General features: G+C 45.6%; 1 protein-coding gene across 4 annotated transcripts in view; it reads left to right on the forward strand.

Moving 5' to 3' along the window:
- The window catches only part of NTM (neurotrimin), a 420911-nt gene that overhangs the window by 134795 nt on the left and 272852 nt on the right, over positions 1-13264 (forward strand). The gene's annotated exons all lie outside the window — the stretch shown is intronic.

The following is a 13264-nucleotide window of genomic DNA, read 5'->3' on the forward strand; positions in this document are numbered from 1 at the left end:
TACTGGCTTTTCCCCCAAAACACAACTGAAGGTCAAGTCCTCTACTCCCTCTCTCTTTTCCTGTTCATTTATTTCATTCTTAAGTGACATTTTGGGAGTAAAATCTACTTTCTTATTTCTGTTCATTCCTTAATATTCTCACAACTACATCTATGAAAACAGCTCTGACAAACTTCCCAAACTCTACACACATCCAAGTGTGTACAAAATCTTTCCTCATTGCATTCAAATCAGCCCTTCCTGAGCCCCCGTCCAGCTGTGGCTTCAGCAATCCTGCTTCCTTGCTTGGTTTTCATCATGCCGCTCTAGATATTCTGGCTTTGTCTCCTTGGGTGCACTTTTCTGCCTCTGCTTAAACCCCTTAAACATTGACTCTGTTCCCGATCCAAAGCTGCTAGCCATCTCTGTGGGAAATCTAATGCATTTCCTAGGTTTTCACTGTCACTTACGTGTAGGGGCTGCACACGGGACCATCTCTGACTATGATCCCTTACTTGAATGTAATCAAAGTATTTCTAGTTACAGCTTGTCACACTCAAATCCATGACCAATAGGTACTTCAATGCCAGTGTCTCCAACATAAAACATCCCCTGGTAGTTGGAGAGGTAGAGGCTGCTGTTCTTTCTTTAAATGCTAGTGACTTAGACCTTCTTGGAGATGGCAATGGCACCCCACTCCAGTACTCTTGCCTGGAAAATCCCATGGACGGAGGAGCCTGGTAGACTGCTGTCCATGGGGTCGCAAAGAGTCGGACACAGCTGAACGACCTCATTTTCACTTTTCACTTTCATGCATTGGAGAAGGAAATGGCAACCCACTCTAGTATTCTTGCCTGGAGAATCCCAGGGATGGTGGAGCCTGGTGGGCTGCTGTCTATGGGGTTGCACAGAGTCAGACACGACTGAAGCGACTCGGCAGCAGCAGACCTTCTTACAGATATGGTAACCACCAGTCCTGACTTTACACCCATCTATCTCTGAATGTCCCTGTGGTGCTCCCATAAGGGGATGTCCTCTGAATGCTCCTTTCCTTTATTTCAAGTTGCTCTACTTCAAAACATCTGATTCCAGTGGTATTTCCTCTGAGAAAGTGCCCTAAATTCATAACCAGGATTAAGTGTTTGTCCTTGGTCCTCTGCCAGCTGTTCACCCATCTCATCACACTGTCTGGGCATGCTGTGTATATCTTTTTGCCTTAGTTTATTAGTTCAGCTTCTCCAGGGAGGAGTACTGTATCATCAGCACCCCTCAAGTACCTAGATCAGTACTCAGAACCTGATAGGATCTCAAGAAATGTTCCTAAATTTAACAGAAATGACATATCGGTGTATCCCAGTAAAGATAAGCCAAGCCTTGATACAGAGATAGTCTTTTAGACCTCAGAGTTTCACCTCTGGAATTCATGATCACTTTGGTCCATGCCAAAGCTTATTCTTCATGCCTGTTGTACATACAAAATGAGGGTGTGCTCATGACTATAGGCCAGAGCCTGGATGATTTACATGAGTTCTGACAACTCCTTAGAAGGAGAAAGTCGCCCAATCATCTCTGGCTGGGTGATGAGTGTGTCTCATGTTATTTCCAGGCAACGTAAGGTTTTATTTTTGTCGTGCACCAAATGGACTTGGTGTCAGGCAGTCAAATGCCTGGCAATCTGCCCAGCTGAAGGGATAACACGAATAGTGAATAGAACATTATTGTGTGATAATGATTTCCAGCAGCTATTGAAGATAAATTCCAATGCAAAGTAGAAAGCTTTATTTCCAGGGGAGGAGATATCGATCCTGTGGCCACTGTAAATAACATCAAGTTGCTGGTGGGGAGAGACGTCTTGTCCTGTCATGGGCGTTGAAATCTGACCAGGGGGAGAAATTGCGACCAGAAGTGGGTGCAGACCCACGTGTTGGGGGGCAGTTGGACTTTACCCTGATGCTGCTGTTCCCTGCAGGGACATGTCCTGGAGATCAGATGCATTATGTGAAATGTAGCTTCCTCCACAGTGTTACCAGGATGTTCCTAAATGCGTACCTTGAGACTTCTGTGGATCAACCATGCTTTGTCACAGTACAGCCCTGGGATCTCGCTTGGTTCTTTGAGAGAAAATATTGTATGAGCTAGAGATAGGTTAGGAGCCTAGGTGACTGAATTAGTTTATAGCCTTAATTGTTGGTTTAAACGTGAGTCTGTTTATCAGCATCTTGATTGAGAATGTGATTATTCTTCATTAACTTTTGAAAAACTGATTGTTGCAGCCCTTCTAGTTCATAGAATGTTCAATCTAGGGTGGACCTGAAGGACCATATCTCCCAACCTTTTTCTTTTTTTAGCAAGGAAATGACAGCCCAAAGATAGGTAACACACACAAGGTCACATAGCTAACTTGGACTTTTGTTTTTAAAGCGTTATCAAAATGTGCCACTCTTTTTAATCTTATTAGGATTCTGGTGGCTGTAGAAGGTATCTTCTTTGGGATAGCACTGATTTATTCCAGAAAGAGAAAATCTCCACTGACACCTTTACTGATGCTAAAGCTGACACTGCAATATTTTGGCCACCTCATGCGACGAGTTGACTCACTGGAAAAGACTGTGATGCTGGGAAGGGTTGGGGGCGGGAGGAGAAGGGGACGACCAAGAATGAGATGGCTGGATGGCATCACCGACTCTGTGGACATGAGTTTGAGTGAACTCCGGGAGTTAGTGATGGACAGGGAGGCCTGGCGTGCTGTGATTCATGGGGTCGCGGAGAGTCGGACACGACTGAGCGACTGAACTGAACTGAACTGAACTGAACTGAGAGGGGGTGCAAAGTCTTTAGTTTTTCCATGGAGAAATGCAGACTACCTGGTGCCCTCATTTTCCTTAGCATCACCCAGAGACCAACTACCAATGGGCCCTAGAGTTTAAGGTTTCCATCTCCAAGGTCTCTGGGGGCCCTGAACTTCAGTGTCACTAACTTCAGGATCCATACTGAGTGAGTCTGCACCCCAAGGTCAGTGAAGAACATTTACAGGGTAAATGTTGTAGATCTGTGGCTGGAAGGCCAGCCAGTCAAAAGTCTACGCAAGTGCCAATCAGATGATGGCAAATGGGTTTCCATTAAATCCAGATAAAACCCAAGAGGCCATTTTGATTAACCTTCAGCAGTAACTCTATAGTAACTCTGTCATGTCACTACTCCCTGGACAGCCGGTTAGGAACAGTGATTGGAAGTTTGGACGTTTAGGGGCCAAGGGACCTGGAGAGGGGAAGCTCTTTGTGTCTTGGAGAAATACCCTTCTTGATCCCTAATGGATCGTGCCCTGTATTAACTGGATGCTTTGATTAAAGCTTTTGTACTTTCTCGACTTGACAATTGCATTTTTTTCCTATCTCAGACAAGTTTCTGAGTCCTTTGGTTAATCAACGAACATTCCTACTGCCGTGGATATAATAGCACCCAAGTTATAAACATGTCCTCAAATACTGAAGGGACATGCGAGGTCTTAGTATGTATCTGGTCTCCTTGCACCTTGACTATACACAGTTTTAAACTTGTTTATGCTCGTATTTCTGATATTTTCCTTCCCAAGGTTTCTGTTTTTCCTGTTTGTTCATTCAAAAAATGAACTTATTTACAAGACAGAAACAGACTCACAGACTTAAAGAACAAACTGATGGTGTCCGTTGGGGAAGGATGAGGGGAAGGGATAGTTAGGGAGTTGGGGATAGACATGTTACACACTGCTATATTTAAAATGTATAATCATCCAGGTCCTATTTTTTAATGCAGGGAACTCTGCTCACTGTTCTGTGGCCACCTGGATGGGAGCAGAGTTTGGGGGAGAATGGATACATACATGTGTATGGTTGAGTCCCTTTGCTGTCCACCTGAATTTATCACAACATTGTTTATCAGCTCTACCCAATACAAAATAAAAAGTTTTTTTTTTAATTCTTTTTTTTTTTTTTTTTAGTGGTTGTTGTTGGTTTGCTCTTGGAGAACTGAAAAGACTGTGGATGTAGAGAAATGTGAACAGTTTCTTTCTAACAGACCTTGAGTGAATGTGGTATTTCAGCTCTCTTAGATGTTCATTTCAATCTATAAGAAGCTATGGCTATGATTATACCACCCCAAAGTGAGTTTCCTTTTTCTGTTATTTCTATAGTTCTCGTGTCTTTTCCAGTCATTTGGCAGATAATTATACATTGCCTGTGGAGTTATAATTTAACTTTTGATGTATTTATGTTATCTGTGTAAGTGGACTTAGATACTTGGGGGTGGAGAGAACTGAGTATTATTCGTCTTTGTTTTCTCTCTAACACCTAGCAGAATGCTATATGCACAGTCGGCTGTCAAACAATATTTGCTGAATAATCTACCACACAGAATTTCTTAATGCCTCTGCATAATGGTCCCAGAGAGTATGTTGCATGAAAAGAGACAATATTCTTCGCAGTATTAAAATATTTGTGAAATGTTATAATAGTGATGTTTCAAAAGCCTGCAGATTAAATGTTCCAGGCAGTGTAAATTGGCTGTTGGTATGTGTGTGTGAGCCCATGCACACATGAGCATTTTGGTGTGTGTGTATTGGGGAGCCTCTGCATTTTGTCTCTAATTTGGGGAACCTTCATCAGTCCCTCTGATGTGAAGGATAGATAATGCTACCTGGATAATGGATGTCTTGCTATGGATGGTGAGGCTGTCGTGTCTCACCCAGAAAATCATTAAATCCCAGATTTCAGCCTGTCTGTCTATCACCTGTCATCAGCAGCAAATCTGCTTTAGCAGCCAAGAATTCCCTTATCTCTCAGTGACTATGGACCATGCGCTGCCGCTTTCTGTAGATACGAGATAGAGCCGCATCGTTCCCAGAGGTGACAAGGATGCAATTTACAGTCTCAATCTGCTCTCGTTACCGTGTAATTACAGAGTTATTACATGGCCGTTTGTTCCTGATGGACACCAGCAATCTCTTCTCCTGTTCTCCTGGGATCTGTTTCTTGTCTTATGCAACTAAGGATGTTCAGTCTCTTCGGCCTGGAGTGTTAAATATGTACTGGGGAGGAAGGACAGGGATGATGTGGGATGAGATGTTGATTATCCATTCGTCTTCCTGAATGGGCCTGGTGTTTATAACAGCATCCTGAGCCTTCCCTCCCCTTGGCTCCAAGTTCACATTTGCTCCTTAAGAAAGATGGAGGCAGTATTTGATGGCATGGGGGGCGGGATGGGTGTAAGAAATATTCTGTCCAGTCCCACAAAGGAAGAGGTGGCAATATCAACCTCGAGATTATGCCACCACCTCTTGTCATTTGAGGCTCATGTTAACATAGTACCTCTTGGAAGAAAGATTTCTTTTCATAATGAAGAGGAGAGGAAAGCTTTTGAGTGTGTAATTCAGTATCACAGAGAAGTCAGGAGAAGGTTCGGTCACCTGCCGAGCATTACCCAGGGAATGCTGTGTCTGGAACTCAGATGACAGGCCTTGATTCCTTCCACTCTAATGAATCTCAGTGAACTCCTGCCTTCAGGAGCCAGCGCACTGTTAGAAGCACAAGTACTAGGAACCACGTGAAGAAATTTGAAGATTGCTACACACTTGCTTGAATGGCTTAGGACATGCTCCTCCACTCTGGGCTTGCATGTATTCATTACCAGCGGATTGTGTGATACCACTTCATTTTCTGAGGGTGTCTAATATGTGTGAAATTTTAATTTAGGAGAAAATGGTCCTTGTGGGGCATTTCAAGAAGGGTGACGAACGGTGCTTCAGATGCGGGTGGTACACTGAACAACAGCGTAGGCGTGCAGTTCAGGAGACTTGAGTTCTGGTCTCAGGCTTCCCCGCTAAACTGTGTCATCCAGAGCCGCTCCCTTGCCTGCCCGGGCCTCAGTCGCCCTCTCTGACTGGTGATCAGTGGGTCAGACCACGGCTGAGGTCCCTTCCAGCTCTGACAGTTGTCTGACTCCATGTTTGAGGGCCTGCAGATGAGTCTTCGAACGCGGGTGATATCTTGGGTCCAAGGTCACATAGAGACAATACCTACTGCTGTTCGAAGGTGAGCATCGCCCCTCCTGGGAGGCAAGAAGGTGCTGGCGTGCCCGTCCCATTTCAGTTGATGGAGTGTTATGAATCATTAAGCTCTCTGCCGCTTCTCTCTGCTCAAAACACCTTGCTGATTTAATTAAAATACTTTTTTTTTCCCCACCTTTGAATGGCTGAAAACCAGCACTAATTATAATGTAACTGCTATGTAACTAATATGTGCAGGTAATATTGTGATTATATATAGACAGCCATATGCTACGAAGCAGCCATTCTCCCTGCCATTAAACTGCTGAAGCGGATGACTCCGTGTCCGCGCACAAAGTAATTGCACCAAACTAATTTGTGTTTGCAAACAGATCCCAAATTAACTATGTAAATAGGCAGATCTGCAAACAAAATATTAACGTGTGCATGTGTGCACTTGGCCAATGGGCGATTTTCTACCTGCACAAGTGATGTCGGTGAGAAAAACCAGGGTCTGTCTGTGCTGTGAGTGCCCTTCTCGGCTTGAGTTTCTCTGAATTCTTGTCCCATGTCACTCTGTTTGAATGTGGTAATGAAGGGCAGTCTGAGTTTGTTTTCGCTAAGCATAAAGCATCATTTCCATCAATCTACCTTTCTTGACCTCCCTTGCTATCCCCATGCATTCTTTGGCCAATGATGCTTACAGCATACCCATCTCTGGCTAAGGGTTTAACGCAGAGTGAAGTGTTTTTCACTGTAAAGAGATAAGTTGGTTTTCTGGCCTGGCATTTGTTATTTCCCAAGGACTGCACACGGTCTTTTGACGCAAAACAGGGCAATTTGCAATCGTGATCCACCTTGGGCGAGTCTCTTGACTTCTCTAAGCCTGTTTCCTTGTGTGAAAGGAATGGTGTGGTGTTGTGAGTTGCCTCCTAGGACTGGTGGCTCAGATGGTAAAGTGTCTGCCTGCAACGTGGGAGACCCAGGTTCGATCCCTGGGTCGGGAAGATGCCCTGGAGAAGAAAATGGCAACCCACTCTAGTATTCTTGCCTGGAGACTTCTGTGGATTGAGGAGCCTGGTAGGCTACAGTCCATGGGGTCGCAAAGAGTCAGACACGACTGAGCGTCTTCACTTTGCTTCTTCTTCGCTTCCTAGGGCTGTTTGGAGGAGGAAGTGAGTGTGTGGGGGTAGCGTCAGCCCAGAATCAGGGGTCCTTCGGTGCTTGAAGCCACTTGGGCACAGTCCTCCCCGGCTGTCCCAGCACAAGTTCCTGGAAGCCCTGTCGGCAGAGGAAAGGCTGATTTCAGGCAGGTTCCTGAGAAGGAAGCCCATGGTAGTAGCCGAGGTTCTCCAGAGAAACAGAACCAGTAGGATTTATAGGGAAGAGAACAGCTGTCCTAGTTGTCAGCTCCGGAGGTCATGCAGGCTGAGGGCGTGCTGCTGTGATCTACCATTGGATGCTGGAGAGCCTGGGATGCTGATGATGTAACTTGGTCTGAGTCTGAAGACCCGAGAACCAGGAGCTCCAGTTCTGTGTGCAGAAGACAGACGTCCTAGTTCAAGGAGTACCTAGTGCCTTTGTCCACTCTGGGCCCTTGCTGGATGGATGATGCCTGTCTGCCTTGGTGAGGGGGTCCTCCTGACTGAGCCTACTGATTGGAAAGCTCACCTCCCCGAGAAGCACCCGCCAAGACACACCGGCAAGGATGCTATCTGAGTGATCTGGTTGATGTAATTAGCTCTCTGGACCGCCCTTAGCCCAGTCAAATTGACACATAAAATTAAACGCTGCACCCCAGAAGGTGGGCCCTGAAAGATCACACCTGCCTGCCTCCTGTGTCCTCTGCACCCTCCACCTGGTCCAATACCTTCTCCTTCAGCGGGGAGCTCGGGGCTCATGGTGATGCTCCACCAGGCAGGCCCCCATCCTTCACTTTTCTGACCTGCTCCTTGTTCTGTTCAAGCCTGGTTCCTAGGGCCCAGCTCTGCAGACTTGCCCTGCCCCTGGGCATTTGTGTTGAGCAGGGTGTTTGTGGGCACAGTGGCCAGGCTGGTCTCTGGGGGTCCCTTGTTCTAGCTGCTTCCTTCTCCCCAGGTCTTCAATCTGACCCCACTTTCCCCAGTGCCCCCCACAAACGCAGGATGGCAGAGCAGCCCTAAGTCCCACTCATAGATTCTCCATTCTTTCCCTTTCCCTGTCCTAGTTTTCTTTTATTCACAGCTGTCATCACCTTCTAATATTCTGTGTTTTCCTATTTGTATTGTTTGTCGTCTGTTTTTCCTCACTTGCTTATGAGCTCCTTCCAAGTAGCGTCTTTGTTTTGTTCATTAATGTTTGTAAAAGAGCTTGGTCTGTGCCTGACAGTAGAAGGGTCCCTTGTAAGATTCATCACAGCTTTGACCATGCTCTCTGACCGTGGACACATCACTTGAGCACCCAGATTCCTTATACATATAAAAAAAGGTAACAGCCAGTCCCATGGTTGTTGCAAAGACTCAATTAGTTGGTTACATGGAAGTACTACCTGACAGAATTCCTAGCACATTTTAGGAATGCATGTTCATTTTGCCCTTCTGCTCATAAATTAGACTGTCTGGAGTCTTCCACACCCAGTATTTAGAAAGAAAGGGGGTTCAGTTACATTATCTAGATGAGAGCCTTTCTTTGTTTAAAATGCACACATCAGCCTGTGTATTGTTTTTGCTCTTCATTTTATGGTGTGTGTGCGTGTCTGTGTGTATAAGTGTGTCTCGTGGTGGCTTGTTTTTTAGGGGAACTATTTTTGTTTTTTTCAATTTGTAGTCAAGGCAATGGAGGGAACCGGAGGAGAATCAGGTGGAACTGATGATGGGAACGTGGAAACAAAGGACGTTCACTAGGCTCAGCCTGAAGCGCCGATAGCAAAGGACGTTCATTTGTCAAATCCACTCACATGTATTCGGAATAACCTGAAGCTTATTTGGACAGGCATGCATTTTATTTTTGTCTCTCAGCCTTAATGTGCTGACTTGTAGGATTATTAAACTATAATTCCCGGCAATAGATTGCTGTCACTCAGTGGGTATGAATGTGCAATCACCAGCAAGCTCGAGGTTCAGGAGTCTTGATTCTCTGTTCAGTGGAAACAGAAGGAACGTTAGTGATGCCAGAAGCTGGGGCAAATTCCCACTGTGTTCCTGAATCACTGGAAGGTTCTAAGTGATAATGGATTTGGAAACAGAAGACATAGGAACCAATTCCAGCAGTATGACTTTGGGAAGCCCACTGGGCCTCTCTGAATCTTAATTTCCTCATCTGTAAGAGGGGGAGAATATTGTTGTATTGTGAAGATGGAGTAAATTACATCTATTGGCAGATTGCTGCTGCTGCTAAGTCGCTTCAGTCGTGTCTGACTCTGTGTGACCCCATAGACGGCAGCCCACCAGGCTCCCCTGTCCCTGGGATTCTCCAGGCAAGAACACTGGAGTGGCTTGCCATTTTCTTCTCCAATGTGTGAAAGTGAAAAGTGAAAGTGAAGTTGCTCAGTCATGTCTGACTCTTCGCGACCCCATGGACTGCAGCCCACCAGGCTCCTCCATCCATGGGATTTTCCAGGCAAGAGTACTAGAGTGGGGTGCCATCACCTTCTCCGTATTGGCAGATTAATGAACTGCAAAATGGTAACTATGGTTTTGTAATTTGACATTAGCCATCCTGAGTTAGTACTCAGTGTTCCAACTTGGGAAATGAGTACCAGATGGTGCTAGTGGTAAAGAACCCACCTGCTAACGCAAGAGGCATAAGAGACATCGGTTTGATCCCTGGGTCTGGAAGATCCCCTGGAGGAGAGCACAGCAAGCCACTCTAGTACTGTTGCCTGGAGAATCCCAAGGACAGAGGAGATTGGCAGGCTATAGTCCATAGGGTCGCAAAGAGTCAGACTTGACTGAAGCATGCACTTAGCATGCACACATACAAGCATTTCTGCAAGATTGGAAAGTGGTCATCCATTATGGCTGCTGGCTGTACCACTGGGTCAGTTCAAGCACATGACTGCGTTATTCTCCCCATAGCTGAATGCAGGGAAAACCAGACCCAGTACCCGATATTCAGGAAAAGCTGGGATTACTGTTGTCCCAGCAGCATCCACGGGGTCTGAGAGGAGAGGAGAGCATTCAAATTGAAGAATCATGCAAAGATTAAAAGTGCTGATTGAATAGCATTGACACAGATACACTGCTGCTGCTGCTGCTGCTACTAAGTCACTTCAGTCATGTCCGACTCTGTGTGACCCCATAGACGGAAGCCCACCAGGCTCCCCCGTCCCTGGGATTCTCCAGGCAAGAACACTGGAGTGGGTTGCCATTTCCTTCTCCAATGTGTGAAAGTGGAAAGTGAAAAGTGAAAGTGAAGTCGCTCAGTCGTGTCCGACCCTTAGCGACCCCACGGACTGCAGCCTACCAGGCTCCTCCATCCATGGGATTTTCTAGGCAATAGTACTGGAGTGGCTTGCCATTGCCTTCTCCGCACAGATACACTACTGTGTGTAAATAGGTCGCTAGTGGGATGCTGCTGTACAGCACAGGGAGCTCAGTTCTGTGCTCTGTGAAGATCTAGAGGGATAGGGTGGAGGGTGGGAGGGAGGTCCAAGAGGAAGGGGATATATGTATACATATAGCTGATTCACTTTGCCGTGCAGCAGAAACTAACAAAGCATTATAAAGTAATCATACTCTAATAAAAAAAATCACCAAGGATCTCTACCGTGCATCTTCTCCAGATCAAAACTATGTCTTCTTTCTGTGTCCTCCTGGAACCCCACAACTGTGGGAGAAAATGAACAATACAGGACAGAAGGGCTGGAAAAGGAGAGAGAACCAGGCTGTCCCGCTTGCTGTTGCAAGTGTTTCCTGGGGCAGGAGGTTAATCAGTCTCCTTGCATGTGCGTGCTCTTAGTCACTCAGTTGTGTCTGACTCTGCAATCCCCATGGACTGTAGTCCGCCAGGTTCCTCTGTCCATGGGCTTCTCCACTCAAGAATTATTGGAGTGGGTTGCCATTTCCTCCTCCAGGGGATTTTCCCGACCCTGGGTTGGAATCCGCGTCTTCTGCATTGGCAGACGGATTCTTTACCACTGAGCCACCTGGGAAGCCCCTTCAGTCTCCATAACTGGGATGGAGATGGTGCGAGTCCCCTAAAGAGATCCTATTCCAGCACCATCTCTGCTTCCCTGAATGTGCCTCCATGGCGCAAGCCTAGAGGAAGGGGCTGCGGTCAGATGGGGAGAAGAGGGCTTTTCTTGTAGGAACAGCTTGCTTATTGGGTTTGTGGTCCTGTGATGAGCAGGTTCACATCTCTGCAGGCAGGAAAGGGTTAAGCTCTGGCACTGTGTGGGAGGCTGCAGATCTGAAGGAGTTGGAAGATGATGCTGACAGTGTTGCTGGAAGGAAGAGAAGTGGAGAAGGACTTGGAGAGACAGGAGTGGACCAGGCGGAGTCATGGGCCAGCCCTCACAGATGCAGTGGGAATGAGATGACTCTTTTAAAAAAAATGATAACACTTCTTTTTTCAGCTTATAATTCAATACCTAGAACTGTCTGATGTTATTCCTCGGGTGCATTTCCTTATTTTTCACTTCTTTTACACAAACATAATATGATTTTCTATGTAAGCAGTTATTGTTCAGACACGTGATTTCAATGACTGTTTAATATTCTATTCTATGGTTAGTCCACCAATTCCTTAAATACAACTCAGCAGGAAAGGCATGGAGGGTCCTCAGCTCCCAAGTTTGAGTGCTGCTAAGTCAGAGCTGGGGTTTCTTCCGAGCATGTTTCTTGGTGTGGGTCAGTTGACAGTGGGGTTCCTTTCTGTTCTGGGATTTCTCCGTCCCTGGTGCAGGGGGCAGGCCCGATTCTCAGTGTTCACAGTCACCAGCTCACTTTCTTTGACTCACTTACTTGGAAGAGCTGACCATTTGTTTCTGAGCTCTTGCTGAACTCCCACTGTCTTTGGACATCTACTGGTGGGCCCCCAGCAGTGTTTGGATGGGAAATAAAGAGGTGAGAGAATCCTGCTGTCCTGCTTGTGTATAGAAAAGTAGTTGCTCATATACAATAAGAAACTGCAACGCATTTTTTCTATGCAGCTACCTGTCTCTCCCACTGAACTCTAACCCTCCTTTACTGCATGACCTTGGACGAGTTACTCGACGTGCTCAATCTTCCTTTTCCACAAAATGGGGATAAAAGGAGCGTCTACTTCATGGGATGGTTTTGGGAATTAAATGAGATAAATAAGATCCTGTGCTTAGCACAGAAGCTGGCATTCTATGTACATTTACATAGAAATGTACATTCTTGTACATTTACAAGAAACGATGACAATTCTTGCGTGTTTGTCATTGTTACTATCATTCTGACCTTTTCTACAGCAGAGACTGTGTTGTATTTATCTTTGTCGGAGACATTCAATAAATATTTGTTAAACTGAGCTAACTGTTCTAAGTAAAAATAAATAAGTAAGAAAAAGAAAAAAAAATCTATCCCTTTAAATAACAGTGCAGCACTTCCACTGACCAGTGGAGAAAACACACATCCTTACTCTGAGGATGTGAGTTATTATCTCTGAATAAACATAAGCCTTTCATATGACCTAATGATTAATGACTTAGGCAAGGAAATTTTAATACCATTAATAAAAAATTAAGCAGCAAGCGTTCACCACTCTTTTGACAGTGTCAGGCTTTCACCTGTTCTCTTGGGAACAACAGGTTTCCGGGAACATGCTGAGTACAGAAAATAGATCATCCCCAGACAGTGCTCCCCATGTTCTCTGAGTCTTTCTGATCATTACGTGGGATGGAGACAAGACACTCTAAAGAGAGAAGAAAGGGCCATGAAGCAGAGGGAGCAGCTGAGTGTTCTATCTGTCTACCATCTGTCCTTTATCCATCCAGTCATCCATTTCTCTATCTGTCCATCTGTCTGTCCATCCATCCATCTGTCTATCCATCCATCCTTTCATTCATACATTGTTTATTCATCCATCCATCCATTTATCCATCCATCAGCCTATCCATTTGTTAATCCATCCATCTATCCATCTATCCGTCCATCCGCCCACCCACCCATCCATCCACCCACCCATCCATCCATCTAGTATCCTTTAATCTCCTTTGCTAGGTCTTCTATGCTTGTATAAACTAGGATCTGAAATGACAGCAGTCATTCAATCAAGAATGAACATGATTCTGGCACTGAACGCCCAGGAAGGGAGTCTTAT

This window comes from Moschus berezovskii, chromosome 25 (genome assembly GCF_049115385.1).
Source record: "Moschus berezovskii isolate FMDL1 chromosome 25, NW_MosBer_1.0, whole genome shotgun sequence".
Taxonomy (NCBI): Eukaryota; Metazoa; Chordata; class Mammalia; order Artiodactyla; family Moschidae; genus Moschus; species Moschus berezovskii.